This window comes from Podarcis erhardii, assembly GCF_964252035.2.
Source record: "Podarcis erhardii genome assembly, chromosome: 7".
Classification (NCBI taxonomy): domain Eukaryota; kingdom Metazoa; phylum Chordata; class Lepidosauria; order Squamata; family Lacertidae; genus Podarcis; species Podarcis erhardii.
Window position 1 is genome coordinate 44,949,201 of NC_138511.1, and position 22,947 is coordinate 44,972,147.

Consider the following 22,947-nt stretch of genomic DNA (forward strand, 5'->3'; position numbering starts at 1 on the left):
GGACACTGTGCCTCAATGATGTTGCAGAGCTGCAAACAGCAAGAAAATGATCAGTGGCTTGGAGCAATTCTTATTTGAGGAAAGGTTACAATATCTAAGGCTTTTTACTTTAGAAGAAAGGTAAGTAATAGGGGGCATAATCGATGTGTAAAATTAGGAATGGATTTCTTATAAGATTAGAACGCAGGGCCACCCAATGAAGCTGAAGATTCAAGATGCACAAAAGAAAGGGCATCTTCACACACTGAGTATTGTGGGCCCAATTTTATGGAACTTCCAAAAGAGGGTGGATGGGTCCCTTTCCTGTTGAGTATGTGACACCTAATGAAGACTTTTTGTTCCATTGGGTATTTTAATTGAATTCGGATTTTATTGCTTTAATTGATTTTTATTCAAAACAAAATAAAAAGATTCCTTCCAGTAGCACCTTAAAGACCAACTAAGTTAGTTCTAGGTATGAGCTTTCGTGTGCATGCACACTTCTTCAGATACACTGAAACAGAAGTCACCAGACCTTTCTATATAGTGAGAAGGTGGGGAGGGGTATTACTCAGAAGGGTGGTGGGAATGGGTGATTGGCAGATAGCTGTGATGAGCCTGTTGACGACTCTTAACGACTGCAATAGGTCTTACAGGAAAAACCAACACGGCTACCTATCTGTAACTTGATTTTTATTAAGTGTGCATGCACACGAAAGCTCATACCAAGAACTGACTTAGTTGGTCTTTAAGGTGCTACTGGAAGGAATTTGTTTTGTTTTGATTTTTATTGTCACTGCATTGATTTATTTGTGTAAGCTTGGAGACTTATCATAATTAAGCTGTATATCAATTGTGAAAAATAAAATTATGGAATTTGTAATGACAAGATGTGGTGATGTTCACCAACACAGATGGCTTAAAAGCAGGGTTAGACAAATGCATGGAGAATTAAGCTATCAGTGGCTGTAAGTCATGATGGCTCTTTTACCTCCAGTATCAGAGCCAGTATGCCTCTAAACACCAGTTGCTGGGGACCACAAGTGGGGGTGGGGGTGGGAATGCTATTGTGTTCATGTCCTACTTGTGGATTTCCCATAGGGATTTGTCCTCATGGCTATATTGTTGCCTATGGGAAGTTCACAAGCAGGACATAAGCGCAATAGCATTCTCTCACTTGTGATCCCCAACAACTGATGTTCAGAGGCACACTTTGATATAGATAGCATATAGCCATCATGATTAGTAAAAAGACCTAGCACTATGGTCCCATCTTCATTTTAATGACTTGTTATCGACAAAGAGACAGAGTGGCAATCCTCCCTAACTGTGAAAATGACAGAGTTCATGTTTCAGTCTGTTCTACCCTAACACCTCTTCTGAAGATTTTTTATGAATTTAATTGTGGGAGGGGTGGATAAATGTGAAATGGTGGCTCACGGTATTATGAGACTTACTGCTTTAGAAAATTTGATGATTTATTTACTTATGTATTAGTAATTGTATTTTACTGATTTGTTAGGTGTTGTTAAGGATTATGTTATTTTGTGGATTTCTCTCTCCCTGTTGTAAACCATCTTTTGACTCATGGAAAGGGTGGTATAAATAACTAACAATATGTATGAAAATGTTATACCGTCCTTCTATTAAAATGACAATGGTGGTAGATGGGATACAATACATTAAAAACTCAGCAGGAAAAAATGAAAATTGCACCATGTGCTTCCTACCTGTTGGTGTCTCTTGCACTTCCTTTCTAGGCTCTTCTTTTCATGCGTCTTTGAGATCCAGATGGTAGTAAGGAGGCCCAGAGTCACCAAGTGGGCACGAACAGTTTGATTCTGCAGATTAATTGACTCTTTGGTGAATTTCTGTATGAATTTTTTCAGACCAATCCCTTTACTGTTTCATAGCATCTTTTGGTTCTGGTAAAGTCTAATAAATCAAAGATGAAGAAATAATTTCTGCATCTGATTGTCCAGCTGATGGATGAAGCAGAGAGTCTGCGATTGAACTCCTCTCCAGGTAGGTCCTTGGTAAGGACTCTTCCATCCTAAAATAAGAGAAGACTACATTGGCTCCTTGAGATGGGAACTAAACACAGCTCATAAGTTTTTTACAATCCAGCTCCCTACCTACAGTATATGTTTCAACCCACTGAGAATATAATATACTGCCATTCCATGACCCCTACTACCATATAACTTTATTTCTAATGTGTCTTAGATTATCCAGGGATGGATATATGTATAATACTTGAGACCAGTGCATTCCCTGTGAAAAAATATATTTCTCTGAAAGGACATACAATGGGAGCCAGCTAGTGCAGCACCCAGGAAGAAGATATTGATGGGGTTTTAACAGCATGCAGAATATGGAAAGAAGAGTCTAAAAGTCAATAGAGCATGTTTTGTGCTCCAGCACTGTAGGAAGGAAGCAGTTGTAGGCAAGAACCTCAGTAATCTGAGAGCATTGCACAATTTGCAAAATCTGAATTAAAGGACCAATGATTCAGAATTTTATTCCATTTTATGAAATACTGAATGAAAGGTAAGTTTTGGTGCCATAAGTGGTAAGTGTCTGATTCTTCCAGTTATGATGCATGCAAAAAAATCCCTGCTAATGTTATTAGCAGAGCCACTCATCTCCTTACCAGGTTGTGGCCCAGATAAGCCACCCTTTTGCGCCTCCTGGAGCCCCTCAGCCTAGTTTATAGCCCTTCTGCTACTTCTTACTTGAGACATTCAATAACTGTCTCCTCTTATTAGCAGTTTTATCAATAAGGACTCAGCTATCGACAGACTGCAACTTGAAAAATACAGCCCAACTGTCCCTGGAAGAGCATCTGAGGACTGCTCAGCTTTTAAGGTCTCATTGCATAAAAGCTGAAGTGAGTTCTTACCCTTCTAATCTTTGTCCCCTATTCCAGCACTGCAGGGATGGTCCACACTGGCTTGTGGGCATAGTTCAGGCTGGGTTAATTAAGCATATTGAGCCAATAACCTTCCATGTTAGGATAGTGATATTCATAATTTAATGTATTGCTGCTGAAACATTAGCCTGTCAACAAATGGCACCATGCCACAGAAGTCTTAGTGCTGACCACCTTTCAGTAAAATGAGTGTATTGTTAAAGCAGGCATAAATCATTTATGGTTATGGCTCTATTGTCAAACTGTACATGCAAATAAGCAGTAACTTGGGTAATTTATTTTGCCTTTTGGAGATTATTTTCATGATTTTATTATCCCATTTTATGATTCATAGGCACTGGCCAAATGCCATTTTGTGCCTTTTCAGTGCTTTGCTGCTATTCTGTTAGTCATCTTCAAAACAAGAGGGAATCTGGCATCAGCACTGTCACAGTCACACCAGCTTCCAGCACGGTTGGTGGAAATCCAATCATCTTATTGTGGATACACCATTCCATTCAAAATACAGGAAAACAGTTGACAAGGCTTTATTGGAAAGGATGGTGAATGGAAGAAGTTTTAGATTGGAAACCTCTTTGGCTAGAGACCTGTCAAACCTGTTCTTTGTACAGCCCTATGTTTATGATATTTAAACACAAACAGCAACATAGATGGGGTGTTCTACAAGCTTTCAGCCCACCAGTTGATGAATGGATTCATGTATAGACCAGGAATGAAACCTCAATTGGCTTTTGGAGCACTCTGGCAATTAGCTGCAAGATTGCTGATGTGTTTTCTTCTTCTTCTTTTTTTTAAATTAATCCTGCTCTTCAGCCAAAAAAGGATCTGGAGCAGCTAAATGGAACACATGAGGGAATGCACAGGATTCAGAATATGAAAACAAGCAACAGCAGCACTAAGCAGGCATCACAGCATCCAGGAAGGGGAACCCGCAGCTGATCATTTTCAGCAGAGGTTGAAGATTGTGGTAAATCTGTACATGGGGTAGAAGACTTGAAATGTTCTGTGTCCTGATGCTTACATAGCATCTGAAGTCACCCTTGTAAGATGTTGTGGTACTTTGCTTGTCATTTAGTTACTTTGTTTATTTAAACAATTTATATACCACTTAATCACAGTAATCTCAAGTGGTATACAGGAAACCAAATACAATAAGACTAAAATGAGTTAAAACAATAAAATCAGAATTTAATTTAAAATAGTCTTATTAAAATTTAATTTAAAAAGTATTCAGTAAACACTGGGAGTTCAACAGGAAGGGGGCCTTTGTGACCTCATCTGAAAGGAAGTTTCATAAAATTAGGCCCACCATACTGAGTGGGCAGCTCCTTGTGGATACAATCTGTGCATCTGAGCCATGGGGGACCACCAACAGTGACTACCCCAAATACTTCAGTAATCAAACAGGAATATGAAGAATCAGGCAATCCCTGAGGTATCCTGGATCCAAGCTGTTATGGGCCTTGTAAATAAGAACAATGAACCTGGCTGGGTAGCATACAGGCACCAGAGTTATGTGTTGGCAATAGTCTGTCCCAATCAACAGTCTAACTGCAGCATTTTGCATAAGCTAGAGCCTCCAGACCAGGTCCAAGGGTAGCCCCACATAGAGCACATAGCAATAACTGAGTCCTGAGCGAATCATAGCAGTCAGACTATTCCTGTCCAAGAATGGTCATAGTTGGCATACCAGCCATAGCTAGTAAAAGGCGCTCCTAGTCACTGAGGCTACCTTGATCCTCCAGCAACAAGGATGGATTCAGGATAATTCCCCAACTCTGAACATGTTCTTTCAGAGGGAGTGCAAACCTATATAGAACAGGCAACTGGCCTATCTCCTAGACGTGGGGACCACCAACCCTCCATCCTTCTGTCTTCCCAGGGTTCAAGCTCAGCTTACTGGATCTCAACTCCACAACTGTGCCCAGACAATGGTCCAGATTTTGCACAGTATTTCTTGACTCAGATGTTATGGAGAAGTAGAGCTGTGTGTCATCTTTGTACTGATGACACTTTGCCTCCCAACTCCAAAAGAGTGCACGCTGTGGCTTCATACAGATGTTGAACAAAAATTTGAAATAGATAGAATCATAGAATCATAGAGTTGGAAGAGACCACAAGGGCCATCGAGTCCAACCCCCTGCCAAGCAGGAAACACCATCAGAGCACTCCTGACATATGGTTGTCAAGCCTCTGCTTAAAGACCTCCAAAGAAGGAGACTCCACCACACTCCTTGGCAGCAAATTCCACTGTCAAACAGCTCTTACTGTCAGGAAATTCTTCCTAATGTTTAGGAGGAATCTTTTTTCTTGTAGTTTGGAGCCATTGGTCCGTGTCCGCTTCTCTGGAGCAGCAGAAAACAACCTTTCTCCCTCCTCTATGTGACATCCTTTTATATATTTGAACATGGCTATCATATCACCCCTTAACCTCCTCTTCTCCAGGCTAAATATGCCCAGCTCCCTTAGCCGTTCCTCATAAGGCATCGTTTCCAGGCCTTTGACCATTTTGGTTGCCCTCCTCTGGACACGTTCCAGTTTGTCAGTGTCCTTCTTGAACTGTGGTGCCCAGAACTGGAGACAGTACTCCAGGTGAGGTCTGACCAGAGCAGAATACAGTGGCACTATTACTTCCCTTGATCTAGATGCTATACTCCTATTGATGCAGCCCAGAATTGCATTGGCTTTTTTAGCTGCCGCGTCACACTGTTGGCTCATGTCAAGTTTGTGGTCAACCAAGACTCCTAGATCCTTTTCACATGTACTGCTCTCAAGCCAAGTGTCACCCATCTTGTATTTGTGCCTCTCATTTTTTTTGCCCAAGTGCAATACTTTACATTTCTCCCTGTTAAAATTCATCTTGTTTGTTTTGGCCCAGTTCTCTAATCTGTCAAGGTCGTTTTGAAGTGTGATCCTGTCCTCTGGGGTGTTAGCCACTCCTCCCAGTTTGGTGTCATCTGCAAATTTGATCAGGATGCCCTTGAGTCCATCATCCAAGTCGTTGAAAAAGATGTTGAATAAGACCGGGCCCAAGACAGAACCCTGTGGCATCCCACTAGTCACTCTTCTCCAGGATGAAGAGGAACCATTGATGAGCACTCTTTGGGTTCGGCCAGTCAGCCAGTTACAAATCCACTGAGTGGTAGCATAGTCAAGTCCACATTTTACCAGCTTCTTTACAAGAATATCATGGGGCACCTTGTCAAATGCCTTGCTGAAATCAAGGTAGGCTACATCCACTGCGTTCCCTTCATCTACCAGGCTTGTAATTCTGTCAAAAAACGAGATCAGGTTAGTCTGACATGACTTATTTTTCAGAAATCCATGCTGACTATTGGTGATCACAGTATTCCTTTCTAGGTGCTCACAGACTGTTTGCTTAATGATCTGCTCCAGAATCTTCCCTGGTATTGATGTCAGACTGACTGGGCGGTAATTATTTGGGTCCTCTCTTTTCCCCTTTTTGAAAATAGGGACAACATTTGTCCTCCTCCAGTCTGCCGGGACTTCGCCTGTTCTCCAGGAATTCTCAAAGATGACTGCCAGTGGTTCTGAGATCACATCTGCCAGTTCTTTTAATACTCTTGGATGCAGTTCATCTGGCCCTGGAGACTTGAATACATCTAAACTAGCCAAGTATTCTTGTACTATCTCCTTAGTTATTCTGGGCTGTGTTTCCTCTGCTGAATCATTTGCTCCAAATTCTTCAGGTCGGGCATTGTTTTCTTTATCGGAGAAGACTGAGGCAAAGAAGGCATTGAGGAGTTCAGCCCTTTCTGTGTCCCCTGTTTGCATTACACCATCTTCTCCTCTGAGTGACCCCACTGTTTCTTTGTTCTTCCTTTTGCTACGAACATACCCATAAAAGCCTTTTTTGTTGCTTTTAACCTCTCTAGCAAGCCTGAGTTCATTCTGTGCTTTAGCTTTTCTGACTTTGTGTCTACACGTGCTGGCTATTTGTTTGAATTCCTCTTTGGTGGTTTCCCCCCTTTTCCATTTTTTGTACACATCCTTTTTTAATCTTAACTCAGTTAAAAGTTCTTTAGATAGCCACCCTGGCTTCTTTAGGCACCTTCCATGTTTCCGTCTCATTGGTATTGCCTGAAGTTGTGCTTTTACTATCTCCCTCTTAACAAACTCCCAGCCATCATGAACTCCCTTTCCTTTTAGTATTACTGTCCAGGGGATCTCACCCAGCACTTCCCTAAAGTTTTATGAAGTCGGCTTTCTTAAAGTCAAGAAATTAAGTCCTAGTATGCTTGGCTGCTCCTTTCCGCTGTATAGTAAACTTCATACAAGCATGATCACTCGCGCCTAATGATCCTTCCACTTCTACCCCACTAACCAGGTCATCAACATTGGTTAGGACCAGATCTAAAATGGCTGATAGATCTAAAATGGCTGATAGACAGATGATAGAAAGAAAGAACTGCACTGAGAACAAGATTGCACGCAGTGGTACACTGCAGTGCAAAGACCATTAAACCAAAAAAGCTATCTTCTAATGCTACTCATTGGAAACACCTTGTAGGTAGCAGTAGAACAACAGTAGAAAAATGCCCCTGATACCCAACCCACAGAGCCAGTCCATAAGTATACCATGGGAAGTGGTATCAAAGCAGACAAGAGATTAGGCAGAAGCAGAGAGGCACTTCTCCTGCCCCACTCTCGATTCAGGTCATTTATCAGGGCAACCAAGACTGAGTCAGTCCCAAAACTGCACCTGAATCCAGACTGAAACAGATCTAGATAATTCATATCCTCCAGGAACTCCTGCAACGGCTCAGCCAGCATTCTTGTCACCACCTTCCCCAAAAAGGGGTATTTGCAACCAGGAAGTAGTAGTTATATACCATGGAATCTGGGGTGAGCTTCTTCAGGAGTGGACACACTACCATCAGTTTAAAGGCAGTAGGCATCACACTGTGTTGTAAAGAATGTGTTCACCATACCCTGGAAACATCCAGCCAACCTCACTCCCCACGACTAGCTTTCACCAGCCAAGATGGGCAGGGGTCAAGAGAGCAAAAAGCCAGTTGCATCATTATAAGAGTCATGTCCACATCATCATAAACTGAAATTGATCCCTCAGAGCATAGGAAGGCACTGCATTGGACACCTCAGCTGGAACACCAATGACAGTGGCATTGAAGGCACTATGGAGCTAAGTTACTTTATCCTCAAAGTGTAGTGCAAATTGGTCACAGCATGCTGCTGAGTGCTCCAGAGGCCCATCCACTACTTCTGATACAACTAGCCTACAGAACACCTGAAACAACTCTGCTGGATGGTTCTCTGAGGATACAATGGAGGTAGAAAAGTAATTCTTCTTTACCACCTTTACTGCTGCTTGGTAGGCAGAGTTATGTGACCTAACAAGCATTCGGTCATCTTTGGACTGAATTTTCCACCACCTGTGTACTTGGGAAAGGGTGGTGAAATTGGGTGCATAACCTCATTGGAAATAAAAAGTTTGTCCTTATCTGCCACCATGAGCTTCTCTGTAGCATTCTCAGGGTATCTACTCACTTGGAAACCTCTCAGCTTAGGAGGTACTAGACTGATGAAGTTGGAATGAACTTCCATCTACTCACTAATGTGCATCTGATTAACTTATATAAACTATTAGATGCATGATCCTAACATATTTTCCATGAGCTGCTGATTCCATCAATATCAGTATAATAAATATCATCCACTTTAAATAGTTATTGTATTCTTGTGTTGGATAACTCATATATTGTAATAATCTCTTGTGTTATGCTGATTTTTTAAAAATGCTGCTTTGCAAACCTCTTGCAATAATTCCATGGTCCCTCAAGGCATCCACAGCTCACTGGCTGGAAACCACTGAACTAAAGAATTATTAGTGGTGTTGCCAGAAGATTCCCCAAGCCACTGGATAAAGTTCATATCCACTGCTGAGGAGGTTCAGGGTTGACTATCCAATTTGAGGATCAGTGAGATCTAAGCACACAGCCATTCAGGATATGGTTCAGCATTATAATTACCTCATCACCTCTTCCCAAACTATTGAATTAAGCCTAATCTTTCTGGGCAGGGCAGGACTGTTAAATTTTACCAATAAGAAGGGACAGTTATTCACTGCAAGTCGAAGAGAGAATGAAAGGAACAAGAAAAGCAAATTATATAAGCTCACTGTGAGTACAATAAATTTTAGAAATTAGGACTGTTTCACACAGGCAAACATTGGTTTGTCACTTAGGCTACAAACATAACAGGGAGCTGCAGCCAATCCTGATTAATGTACCTGTTATCAGTGGCGTAGCATGGGGGGTGCAGGGGGAGCCGGCCACACCAGGCACAACATCTGGGGGTTAGGGTTAGGGGGTGCAAATCCACGGGTTAGGGGGCGCAAATTACTTGCCTTGCCCCGGGTGCTGACAACCCACGCTACGCCACTGCCTGTTATGGTACACATGCTTGTCACAGTAACTTTTTGCATCATTATGTGGTACACTTAAAGCATCTTAGATGCACACTTAAGAAATGTCACCTGTGTTGTAGCTCTTGCACAAGTTGTCACATTGATCATCATGTGCTATAAAGATCAACATTCCCAAAATATTTTTTTGACCTATTGCTAAATAATGCATCTTATGCAATTCAAAATGTTTCTGGTGATGATCCACTGAACCTTGACTGAACATAGAAAAGGCTTAGAGCCAAAGCCAGGGTTGTTCACTTTAAAACTGCTCTCGTGGTCGGGAGAGTGTCTCGGGCAGCAGGTGCCAGGAGAGATCTCCGTGCCAAAGACTCTGGAGAGGCACTGCCATCCACAGGAGACAGTCCTGGGCTAGACAGATAACATCATATACTGCATTGGATTTCAAGGCAGAAGAAAGGTGGGGTAAAAATGAAAGAAAGGACTGTCTGGGAGGGACCACAGATCTCCTTTGCCAACTATGACTACATTTTGTGCTGCACAGCCAAAAGCAGGAGCAACCATTACTCTCTTAGCTACAGCTACAAGAGTGTTAAAGCTGAGGTTTCTAAATTGCTCTCTTGAGGTCTTATTACTTGTTGATTAGCTCCTTTTGGGGACTGCATCAAACCTTCTACAATAATAAACACTCCCTTCATTGGGAATTCTGTAACAACCTCAGCTGCCCTGCAGCCCTCTGTCCTCGCCTGGAAAAGGCAGCAACATATGTGAGAATTGCTTCCCCTTTTGGGTTGTGAGTTCTGGAAGTGGGTGGACATATTGATCTGTGGAATATTTAACAAGCTTATTGAGAGCAGATATACAAGTGTCAGGTTTGTATACTTTCATATTTAACTTCTCAATCCTAAAACTCTAAGCAGAAACAAAAGTGGTCTGTGTACCTGTGGAAAAGCATTTAAGGTAGCTTGGTCCTTGGCTGCTGTCAAAAACAAGCTGCTCTTTGACAAACCAAGTTGCACACTTGTGTGATGCTGGTCTTGAGCAGCATCACCCCTCTGCTCTAGTTAGTTAGTGTTACAAGGAAAAGAAGCAACTCTGGAGAATACTGTGGATGTGGATCAGAAAAGATGAGCAGAACTGGTAGGAGGTCCTACCCTGAAGATTTCTAAGTAAAATTTGGCCTTCAGCTTGGCAAAAGCCAAAGCCATGCCATTGAAAACTAATTGTTTTGCCGAGATGACTTATGCCATTATTTGGATTACACTTACAATTCTAAAAGAAAGGGGAAGGAAATACAGAATCTCAAGCACAAGGGACATTGTTTTCCGTTTCTGATATCTGTGTTTCTCTCCAAAACAGGGCAAGGGGCCTCCCTAAAATCCTCTGTAATGAATTAGCCTGAAGTTATCTCAAGTCATTGCCTCAAAAGAGCCAGCTACCTGTTGGAAGAGAGGTCTGATCGATGCGAACTAAAGCAGCCGTGCGTGAGCTGTTACACAGTGGTTAGTATTGATCAGAGCTAAAGGCTGCCGATAGGAATGTAGAGGGAACTGACAGGCGGAGAAGAGGAAAGGAGGAAACTGCCTTCGCTGGTGGCAGTCATACAGAGGAAAGCCGATAAAAAGTCAATTCCACTTAAGTTAATAGCTGCTAACTAAATATTTTGGGGGGCAGAGCCTTCCCTCTGTTCCGGAAGTGAGACATCAAGCAAGAGCTGGGCATCGACAGATGAGATCACAGAAAGAGTTGTGATGGCCAGTTGAGCAGAATGAGAAAGACGGAGGCTCCACACAATCTGCTAAGCCAAACCTTGCTGTTGCGTATATCAGAGGGAAGAAGCAGAAAGGTAGCAAACAGCATGGGACCATGGGCATCTGCAGGATTTTTTCTGGGATGGAAGGCACAAAATAAAGATTCCAGAGTAATAAATATGCACACGCGTGCGCACGCACACACACACACAGCGAGAGAGCTGATCTACCTTTTCTTAAAGTTCTGGCGATTGAGCAATAGTGAAACCCAAACAGACCTGACCTCTGAGAAACAAGCATTCCAGTCTACCCCTCAGTTGTTTTTCATTTAGTAGACCCACTGTGCTTCTACAAATAGACCTGGAATCCAGATATATTTCCATCTATGACTAAAACACTTAATTATTTTGCTGCCTTTTTTTTTTACTCTCTCCGGCCCCTACTGTTGCTACAATTAAGTTCTCAACTATGCCCCCTGTATTTCCCTAAAAAACTCAACACATATCCCAGGATCAGCAGTGGACTACACAGTTTTGGCATACACTATTCTACCTCCCTACAGCAAAATGGGGAGCAGGGGGTGGACTCACTGGACTACTTTGCAGGGCTGGCATAACCTGTGCTCTCTCAGCTATCACTCCATGCCCTGCAATATGGATATAATAATAAAGGGCTTTGTCTGCATTGGAACTGGCTGGGTAATTTTTTTAATGTTCACAAACACCTGGGAGGAGGGGGAGAATTATCTTTTTTATATGAATAATATTCAAATTAATAAAAATAAAAATGCCCATCTTTGCTGCTATGTTCTGTTTTGGGGTATCTTTTGCCCAGTCACAGCTACATTAACATCCTTGATACCTGAATTGTTTTCTGTTGAGCAGCAAACATTTCTCTCCCAGAGAGGACCAGCAGAAAAAGGGGAAACTGCCTCCACAAATAAACCCAGGCATAGGCAAACTCGGCCCTCCAGATCATCCCTGACCATTGGTCCTGTTAGCTAGGGATGATGGGAGTTGTAGTCCCAAAACATCTGGCAGGCCATTTGCCTATGCCTGAATAAACCTATGCATGGAGTTCCCTCTTCCAGGCAAAGACACAGGAAAGGCTGGCAACATTAATCCTGCCATGTGGGAATCCCTTGCAGACGACAGCAGTGCCTGGAGACAAGTCATGTATCCACGGCAGTGACCAGAGGAGAAATGACTGCTGGGAGGAGCACAGAGAGAATGCCATGGTGTACCTGTAACAGTGAAACTGGATGCCTTTATCTGCCCCAGCTGCAATAAACTATGTCTCTCCTGTACTGGTCACTACAGCCACAATAAGTGCTGTAATTCTCCAACAATTGACCTTACCCCCAAATAGTGAACTCTTCCATTGTCTCTCAAGATGGATAGATGCCAACAACAAAAACACTTGGGTTTGTCCCTTGAAATTCTCAGTCAGTGCAAGAGTGAGCATGAATGGAGAAAACAGCATTTGATTAAGATTAGGGAAGGGGTGATGAGGGTGAATTGGGAACGAAGTGGTAGCCCTTTTAAATTTTTTAAGGTGTGGTGCACCTGAGGTGTGGTTCAAGTGAGGAAGAAGCTCACTAGGCAGAGATGAAACTTGCATATCCCAGGGGCAGTGGAAGAAGCAAATGAGGCACTGTGGAAGGAGTATAATTTGGCCACAAAGAGTAGCACAGATATTGCTGCACAGTTCTAACATTTAACTTGCAAGCCTGTAAAAGTAAAATTTTGCTACAGAACATCAGGGATAAAACCAGGAATCAAATTGTGTTTTGTATAGAATGTATATAATTTACACATTATATACACATTTAAGCATTCATCATCACATTTTCTCCCCCTTCTCCCCCATTGGGAACCAATCTTCTTACATGCACTGGAAAATGAAAATGGACATATTCAAGTTTCTTCCCAATTAGTTAATTAATGGGTTCTTCTGTAATCTGCACTTGCTGAAGTCTCTCTTCTGACTTGAGTAAAGTTAACTTTTCTTTCTCTCTCTCTCTTTTTCTCACACACAAACAAGATTTCTATTAAGTGGACAGTTTTACAGAATTAGGTGTTAAAATTGAACATAGGCATTGATCATGCAGACTTGGGAAACTTGGGTCCTGATTCCAAAGACTAGGAATAGTGTGGGGATCTTTTACAGCCATATGCTTTCTTAGACTCTGGGTGGAAGATTCATGACTGTATCAGGCTCCTGGTTTTAAATCGTCTCAGTCACTCTTGGGTCTGCTACTACTGCTTCCTTAATGGGTCTTGCTGAACTCAATTGTATGCTTAACCAGTGTGACTGACAGAAATCCAATGCTGACCACTTCATTATGTGGTGACCTTGCCCCTCTTTCCTTCTGTCTTTCTAATTCCCCATCCTGGGCAGTGCCCCCTTCCTAATGAGAACTCATTCAAGGTCAAGACCTTCAAGCCTTCATTTTTGGGTGCAAAGTTCTACTGTATCCCAAGAGAAATTCTGCCAGTGGAAATCAGCACTTTGAAGTGCAATCTTCCCCAGATCAGTTTGGTACAGTTTGGGTGGGATTCTATTTCTTTTTTTTTTTTTTAATATTTTTTATTAAGGATTTTCTTGTTTTACAGAAGTGAAGTGCCTCGTTTTTTTTTTCTTCTTCTTCTTCCATGTAACGTTTTTACAAATCCGTTTCATTTGTTGAGGCATTAGGGGGAGAAGAAAACAGAAAGAAAAAAGAAAGGGGGGGTGGGGAGAGGGAGGATGGATGGGGGTGGGGTCAGGTGGCGGTGTTTCTATTATGTTTAATGTATGTAGAGTTTGGTGTCAGCGTTGCTTGTGTTGTTCACTTGTGTTCCTTTGGTGGTGAGAGAGGTTGGGGTTGGCCTAGGGTGTGATTGTTTGCTTGTGATTGGCTGTGGTGATCTTTGTTTTCGTGTGTGAGTGAGGTGGGTGGGTGTTTTGGATCAGGTTAGCCATATTGATTTGTATGCTGTTGGTGGATTATTGTCGTTGTCCTGTTGGGCTGTGTATGTGATAAAGGGGAGCCATACCGGGGTGAAGGCGTCTTCTTCTGTTTGTCCCCGTGTCAGTTTCAGTTTATTAGTTAATTTTTCTAGTAGGGCTGTTTCCCATACTATTTGGTACCATTGGTCCATGCTTACTCCTGACAGGTCTCTCCAGTGTCTGGTTATGATGTTTCTGGTTGCTGAGAGCAGGTGGGTTATAAGTTCTTTGTGGTGTAAATGGGCATTGTTGTCTTGGAAGATGTTTAGTAGGGCCAATTCTGGGGTGATGTCTATTACTTGCTTAGTTATTTTACATATTTCTTGTATGGCTGTTGTCCAGAATAGTTGAATTTTGGGACACTCGGGTGGGATTCTATTTCACCAATTAATCTCTCATGATCCATCTGCACCCCAATAGGCATGTCTGCTACTGTTCCTCTGTAGAAAGAAAACCTTCTTAGACAAATCTTTTTTAAAAAAGTAATACTGAAATAGATGCCATCCCTCTGTGGTAGATCAAAAGTGGTTCAACTAGTCTCATGGGAACTGTCTACACTGATTATCTATATAAATAACATATTAAATAAAAATAGTAAAAGAATCACTAAATAAAAATTGTAAATCACTTGCAGCCCTCTCAAATATTCCCAGGTCTTTCTGTACCTGTTCCTTAGAACACTTAAAAAAAACAGATGCTGGGAGGAAGCATAACTTACTAGTAGAGCAGTTGTTTTACATGTAGAAGATGGTCCAGGATGTCACCAGTTAAAAAGATAGCAGGTGATGGGAAAGGCCTCTCTCTGCCTGAAATGACAACCCTGGAGAGCTGCTGCCAATCAGAATAGAAAATACTGGGATAGATGGACAAAGAGTCTCAGTGTGGCCGTAGAAGGCACACTGCCTTTTTCTGCATTTCCTCCAAGCATAGCATACCACATAGTCAACAGTGCTCACTAATCACAAGAGAACATCTAGGGCAGGGTTCCCCAAACTTGGGTCTCCAGCTTTCTTGGGACTATAATTCCCACCATCCCTAGCTAGCAGGACCAATGGTCAGGGATGATGGGAACTGTAGTCCAAAAACAGCTGGAGACCCAAGTTTGGGAAATCCTGATTTAGGAGATGGGAGTAAGGAAAATTATTCCAGATCTCCACAAACGCAATAACAATTTTAACCCTAACCCAAAGCAATGGCATGAGTGCAAAGATGAAAAATGAGGGAACATTTGGTCAGATTTGTATTTCCAGTTTATCTGGTCAAAAGCACCTTGGTGTGTCTCCTTCATGTCCTTCTTCCTTATTTTGATTTTTCCTTTTTTGGGTAGTGGTGGTCGTTGTTGTTTTGAAGTTACTATTTGTTTCCAACATTTCCTCCAAGGAGCTCAAGCATACACAACCACCCCGTGAGATAAGTTAAACTGAGAGACAATGAGTGGACCAAGGTCGCCTGCTGAGTTTCATGGTTTAATGTGGATTTGAACCCTGGTGTCCAAGATCTTAGTCCAAAACTAACAACCATTTTTTAAAAAAATGTAATTAAAATATTAAATAAATAAATACTGTAATACCTAAACAAATAATCAGAGCCATAGCTATTGGGGGGTAGCCAGGTTTTTGCCCCGGGTCAAGCTTCCAGAAGGGTGCCATTGAGGCTCCCAGCCTGTGTGTGTACACAAATACATACATGGTGTGTGTGTGTGTGTGTGTGTACAAAACTGGGTCATTGACCCAGGTGAAATAATCATTTGCCCCTGAAAATAATCAACAGGTTACTCCTGAGGCTAAGGGTCCAAATAGTCTCTTCAAAGAAATATGATGTCCACACTCCCTGTCCGTTTAACCACAGAAGTTGCACAACCCTCCTTTTCTCAAGTAGCAGAAGTGCTGACTATCTGAAACTATCCACAAAGAGAGAAAGGAAGAGACACACACACATACCTATGTGCTCACGCACACAAAAAGCAAACATGATCTGTGATCAATATCTTTACAAGTCTGAAGAAATCCTAGCTCCCAAAGGGTTAATCCAGAGAAGCAAAGCCATCAGACTGTTTAGTGAGCTAATGCTTTTATTGATGGGAAATGCCTTTCTGGCTCCAGGAGAGAAAGCTCCATACAGGTTGCAAGGATACAGCCTGGGAAAGGGGGAAATCACAGAGACCTGGCACCAAAGGATCTGTGTGCAAGGCTTTTTCACCACCACTTTCAAGTGCAGGCACTCAAAGTAACCAAGCCACCCAAGAGCTACTCCAGTCATGAGATCATCCACATTAAACAGCTTCAGGGTAAGGCACCCTAGTTATTGCCTCAAATGCCAAGCAAATCTTGGCCTGAAAATCCCATATAAAGAAGGTCCTGCTCAGATGGCTTAATCTCCTGTTCATGTTTTTTTTACAAAATGTACAGAGCATTCCTTTTTAAAACTATCCAGTGCCTGCTGGTTGTGATATCTGGCCTTAAAAATGTTACCAGTTTGCTTCAAATGATCGGCATCTATCTAGTAGGCTATCTGTGGTCACTGCCAGGGTCAGGGATCAAGGTGTAGTAGTCTGCTAATAAAGTGTAAGCTAATGTTGTTGTCAAATTGCTGGAGTAAACAGACAGTGCCCACTTCCCACTGATGAACTTCCTCTGGGGTTGGGGATATTGGCTTTATTGGAAAACTGCCAGTTGCAGAAGTGATGGAAGTGGCTGGTAGCAGAAAAAGACATCTTGATTTTGTAAAAAAGATGAGTTCTGTAGTTGATAACCATCTGAAAAGCAGTTCATTGACTGACTGTACAATGACATTTATTAACGATCTCAGGGCATGACCAGGTGTGGGTTTGGTCAGTGCCTGGAAGACAGCCTGTCTAAGAACCCCTTATTCGACACTTTTAGTTCCCTTCTATTAGGGAGCTGGGATATAAATCCAACAAATAAACATAAATGAATAAATGATTGGTTACTCCTCATATAAAGAATCTCAAGATCTGCATCACCACTATTCCCACTTGGCTGAATAGCTAGCTATTTTATTACTTTACTGCATTTTTATTCTATCTTTCTTCCAAGGTGCTTCCCTCTGTCCAAGGTATCCTGAACCCAATAAATAGTCATATTGTTGACAAAATCCTCACAGTTACTTCCAACTCTACAATTCTATAAAAAACTGAGGTGTATGGCCATATGCATTGATGGCTTTACCTGTTGCTGTCCAGAGAGCTTTTGAACTTATGTATGGTCTGACAGCATGCATTCTATTGGGTGGAGGGTGGATTGTTTAAGACAATCTGCTACCCACTGGTAGCTACGGAACTACTGATGAATTCCCCAATCTTATTAATGTCAGAAGGATCCTGTCGGTAAAGGTAAAGGTAAGATCCTGTCTACAATCCATAAGGCAGGGCATTTACAAAGCTTTTAAGGGCAGAACTTCTGAAGGGCACCTGGAAGACATGGCTTGGCTGGATATCACTTTAATTAATGTTCCAAAGTTGGGGAGCTTTCCGGATGAGATCTCTCCACAGAGCACATACTTAAATTATGGAATTTACTTCCAGAAGAAGTAATGATGGCCAGTAACCTGGATGACTTTAAAAGTGGATTAGACAAATTCACTGAGGATAAGGCTATCAACAGTTACTAGCCATGATAACTATGTTCTACCTCCACTGTCAGAGGCAGTATGCATCTGCATGCCAGTTGCTGAAAACCAGAGGAGGGGAGAGTGCTGCTGTGCCCAGGTCCTGCTTTTTTGCTTCCCACTGACACCTGGTTGGCCACTGTGAGAACAGAATGCTGCACTAGACGAATCGTTGGCATGATCCAGGAGGCTCTTCTTATGTATATCTTTAACATCCCAGAGTGACCAAGTAGATGAATAGTCCCTGCCTGTATTTAATCTTACCCCATGTTGTGGGATGAGGTTCAGCTGACACAATCTGATGACATGTACAAGGTGCAGTAATACACCCAGCCTCACGTCCTGTGAATCCCTGCCCCACACTGCTGAAGAAATCAAGCCAGCAGGGTATGGTCAGTTGGATCCAGAATGTGATTAATGTGTGTTTGTGCAAGAGGGTGGTCCCCGCTGCCTTTCAAAAAGCAGCAGTATGGACAGCCTAAAGAAGCCCATCCTGGACCCATTGGTTTGTGATAGCTACTGCCCAGTCCCAAATACTCTGTTTTTGATTAACGCAATTGAGAGGAGGGTGGTGGGGCAACTACAGACACCCTTGGATGATACTGATTGCATACATGCATTCCATTCTAGTTCAGGCCTAGTTTGGGGACTGAATCAGCCTTGGTTACCCTGATGGATTGCCTTCATTGAAAGAGAGTCAATGAGAATATTACTTTGCTCTTCCTCTTCTCTCTAGCTTTTGTTACTATTGACCGTGGTATCATTTTGGGCCAGCTATTAGGGAAACTGTTTTACAGTGGTTCTTTTTCTATCTCCAGGGTTGGCTCCATATTATATAATTGGAGAAGTGTTTGTCAGTCCTGACAGTTATGCTATGCGGTTTTGCAGGGCACAATTTTATCCCCAATGCTTTTTAACATTTATACAAAGCTGTTGGGAGCAGTAATGAAGGTATTTGGAGCATTGTGTCATTAGTGTGCTGATGACACACATCTCTTCAACTCTATTTTTCCATATTGAAGCTAGTGTAACTGTGCAGAAACTGGACTGGACAGGCCAATAAAAGAAGCTTGAATCTACAGAAACTCTGTGGGTAAGCAGTTCCTGGGCCCAGGAAATATGTCAGTTGCTTGTTCTGGATGGGGTTGCACTCTCTCTAAAGGGGCAGGTACATAGCAGGGGGATGCTCTTTGATCTACCTCTATCACTGGAGGCCCGAGTAGTTTCAACAGCTACAAGCACCTTCTTTCTGCTTTGGTTGCTACATCTGTTCCTGGATAAGGATAGCTGACCAGCGATATTCCAGGCATTGGTAACCTCCAGATTGAATTACTGCAATGTGCTCTATGTGGGGCTTCTCTTAAGGTGGTCCAGAAGCTACAACTAGCGTAGTTATACGGAGATGCCCTACTGACAAAAAGGTACACTGGCTGTAGATACGCTAGCAGGCTAAGTTTAAGGTCTTGCTATTGAGGTACAAAGCCCTAAACAACTTAGGACCAGATTACCTCTGAGGATTTGCTACCTTCTATAGCCCAGTCCAGTCACTTTGATCCTCAGCGGAGACACTCCTAGAAGTACAGTATGCTCCTGAATGTCCTCTTATGTCCACTGAGACCAAAGCTTTTAGAGTGGAAGCACCTTCCTTTTGGCATGTACTCCCAGTGAATATCAAGCAGGCATTTTGGCTCCTGCTTAAAACTCTTTTTACCCATTCCCTGAGGGGTATCTGCATTAGTACATTAAGTTATGTTGATGTACTAATCTGATCTATGATGTATTCAGTTAGTTTTGTTGATATAATTTTATTATTGTTTATTATTGTTGATTTTATGTTATTCATTGCCATGCTTTTTAAAAAATGGAATTTTTATACAAATAAATAATTTAAATAAACCACATGACAATATGCCTGGTGTGGACAGTAAGGGCCCATGTCAATATAAAATGGTGATCTCTGTGCCAGTGTCTGCCAGAGAACTAAAAACCCAAAGGGTCTCCATGGAACCCAACAGTGTTGTAAAGGCAGAAAAGAATCTCATCAACAGATGAACATCATATGACACAAATTATCTATTTGAAGAGGAACAGCTCCAGGAGCAGAATCAGATGCCTCCCTGTTCACCATCTAGAACAGGCTTCAGCTGGTATTTAGTTGCTTTTCAGAATTGTTCTAATACTCACTTAGTGCCAGCAGTTAACTGACAAAGATGTAGAAATGAAGCATCATCTTAAGTCTTGCTCACATTTTTCTTCTTGTGATTTGCATATTCAAGGTCTAGATGCCTGGCTGTCAGAGATGGTGACAGTTGTGGGGGCTTTCTTGCTTTATCAAGGGGGATTATTTCAACCCAAATTATTCTGCATTGTAAATGTTTAAATCTACATTAAACCCTGATTAATTCATGAAACAGCCTGATAGCGTATTTACTAGAAGAAAAAAAATCAAATTATTATGGTCAATTCCCAACCAAAGTAGCCTTTAAAATGCTGTATTCTGAGCTTTGGCTAACAAAAATGTTTTTTAAATTATGCTTCATTTTGGAAAAGCTCTCTTTAATTTCATGGGCAATCTGAATCCTTCAGCACTTTTGCACAACACAACAGGAATTAATAAAGTAGATAAATCCTAAATAAATCTGGATTTGGGTTAACTGTGTCTTGAGATTTAGAACACTGTAGGAAAATGAAAAGGGGCGGAGGCAGGTCTACCCCTAAAAGCTGCCTGTGCATGAAGAAGGGATGTGCTGAGGAGGAGGGTGGGGGTTGGGGATCCAGTTGAGCTGGGTAATCAAAGAGCTTATCATGGTAGTTCTGAGGAGATGTTCAAAGATCTTGTCTGGCCACAGGCTTGGTAAGGTCACATCAAATGCAGTTCTCAAAGAAGATTATAGGGGAACTTGGTTTGTGAGATTTGTTGCAGCAAGCTAGTTGGACTACGCTAACTCAGAGTCCCGTCACAGGCAAATCTGGCTTCTTTCAAACCATTTTGGAAATGAAGGTCTGGCTCCAAACAATAAGCAAAAAACAGCTTTGCAAAAAGGCAACTCAGGTCTTTCTAGATCCCTGCAAGCAATCCACTCCTCAGGAAAAAAAACATTTGGGGAACACCCTTGGATTTGCTATATTGGATTCAGAGAAGATTGTTTAAGCAGAGTTCTGTGGTATGATGCTTTCCTGACTCCTCTTCCACCCCCACGCTCCAGCATCTCCTACACTCCCTCTGAATGCAATAGGGTGCAGGAGCTGCAGCAGGCTTGGGAAATTGGACAAAGACAGTAAGACTGTTTTTCTATTCATACAAGATACCTCTGGATCCAACCATTTGATACTCTATGCCAGCCTTTTTACATGAAGAGGAAGAAAATGGAAGTGACTAAAGAGGTGAAGAGTATTCTCATTGTAGAGTGTACCACACACAACCATCTGTCATGGAGAGTTAGGCATCTATCTTCACATATTCATTCATTAAGAGAAAAATATTATAAGAGCATATAAAACATTTCAAGACTTTTTTCCAGAAAAGAACTCACCAGAACTCAGTTCTGGCACCTCTCAGGTGGGCGCCATAGCCATTCTAAGAGAATGAGGGAGATGTTCATGGTGAGTTCCATCACCTATTTTTCTAGAAAAATGGCACTGTTCAAGACTTTTTGTGACACTTGGAAAATTAACTCTGCAAATAACTAGATCTATTTGTCTGATTTTAGACTGCTGTAAATGTTTTTGAAACTTACTCATCCCTCTCAGCTTCCTCTTGAAGAAATGGAGCAGATGTGCACTGCTTGAGTGCTGAGTCTTACAAATGACCAATAGAACTATTCTCCCTGAGACTGGAATGACCAGAATGACACAATGACCAGAGCAAGGACTAAGAAGTAAGAAGACAGGGCAAAAATGTACTTATCAATTTATGTTTTTTGGCACCAATGTCTAAAGTTTACACTGCAATCATATCATTCCCTCAACAGCAAGCCACACATAAGAAGAAAGTTGCCACCAACATAAATAAAAATTCAGCTGTGTCTGGAACATTCAGTTTTCAACATACAAGACAAACTCTGACCTGTGTCCAAGTTCAAGAAATAAGAACATTCCACAAGCCAGCTATTAAAACTATTTATCACATCAGGATAAAATGCACAGACAAGAAATTACAAGGTAACAATTTTTGATCATTGTTTTATGTGTCCCTATCCAAAAATGCATAAATGCTTCTTCCTCACACAAAGAAAAAAACTTTACCTACAGTACATGTTACTTAGGTCAATTAGTGCAAAGCTCTGTAACCAGCCAAAACACAGCAGCAATGTTTATTTTCCTAAAAATGCGTGGCAACCCCCCAAATTTTGAGAAAGCTTATTAGTCAGTCTGTGCTATGGGGCATTCCTGGCCCCTCCAGCCTTGTGAGCAGCATGAAGGACTGAATTTAAGAGTAAGAGAAACCAGGTGCATAAACCTAAGAGAATGTCACTAATATCAAAATAAATGAGTTTGTTCATTTTCAGTTTTAAGTGTGTGGCTTGCTTCTTTTTACTAACACCCCTGTTGTAGTACTATTATTGTTATAATTTTAAAAGAGTAACTTGGTATCTGAAGAGGCTGGGAGAGAAACAGGTTTTCCAAATACGAATGAGGAAAATGTGTTTGGTCTCTCAGACTCAATACAGGGATTTGATGATGCAGCATCTCATTTTCCTTGCCCATTTTATTAGGCACAGCAGCAACACTGACTGTGTAGTACTTGCATTCACAAGAGCTCTGCCTATGCAGTGTTTCCCAACCTTGTGCCTCCAGCTGTTTTTGAACTACAACTCCCATCATCCCTGACTAGTAAGACCAGTGGCAAGGGATGATGGGAATTGTAGTCCAAAAACAGCTGGAGGCACAAGGTTGGGAAACACTGCAGTAGAGCTCCCATATAGCTTAGGACAGACGAAGGAATGTTCAGGGCAGTGGCAGAAGGCTATTCATAGTGGCACAGAGGATGGCCATAAACTTTCCCAAGCTAACTCCTAGCTCTCCCCATGGAATAGACTTCTCCATTCACCCAGTGACTTAGACAATCTTTCTTCCAGAATGGCCTGTTGAATGTTAATCTTTTCTGTCCATGTCTTCCATGTGATTAAACCATTTCCTAAACAAATCATTACTATTTATTTTTTGTATCTTCTGTTCACCAATAAATATAGTTCAAAACCCAGTAGAATTTGGGAAATAATATTTTGTCTGTTTATGACAGATAGGACTGCAATGTTGAT

The 22,947-nt window shown here is 41.8% G+C and overlaps 1 protein-coding gene across 14 annotated transcripts in view; it reads right to left on the reverse strand.

Annotated features, from left to right (window-relative positions):
* ZFHX3 (zinc finger homeobox 3) overlaps window positions 1–22,947 on the reverse strand; it is a 349,711-nt gene that overhangs the window by 189,829 nt on the left and 136,935 nt on the right. For 12 of the 14 annotated variants that reach the window (XM_081871759.1, XM_081871758.1, XM_081871756.1 and 9 more), the window contains one exon: window positions 1,710–2,032. The exons of 1 other annotated variant lie outside the window; for it this stretch is intronic. The gene's annotated coding sequence lies outside the window, so the exon portion shown is untranslated. Of the gene's footprint in view, window positions 1–1,709; window positions 2,049–22,947 lie in introns of all 14 variants that reach the window. One more of the 14 variants, XM_081871745.1, reaches the window with a different exon arrangement.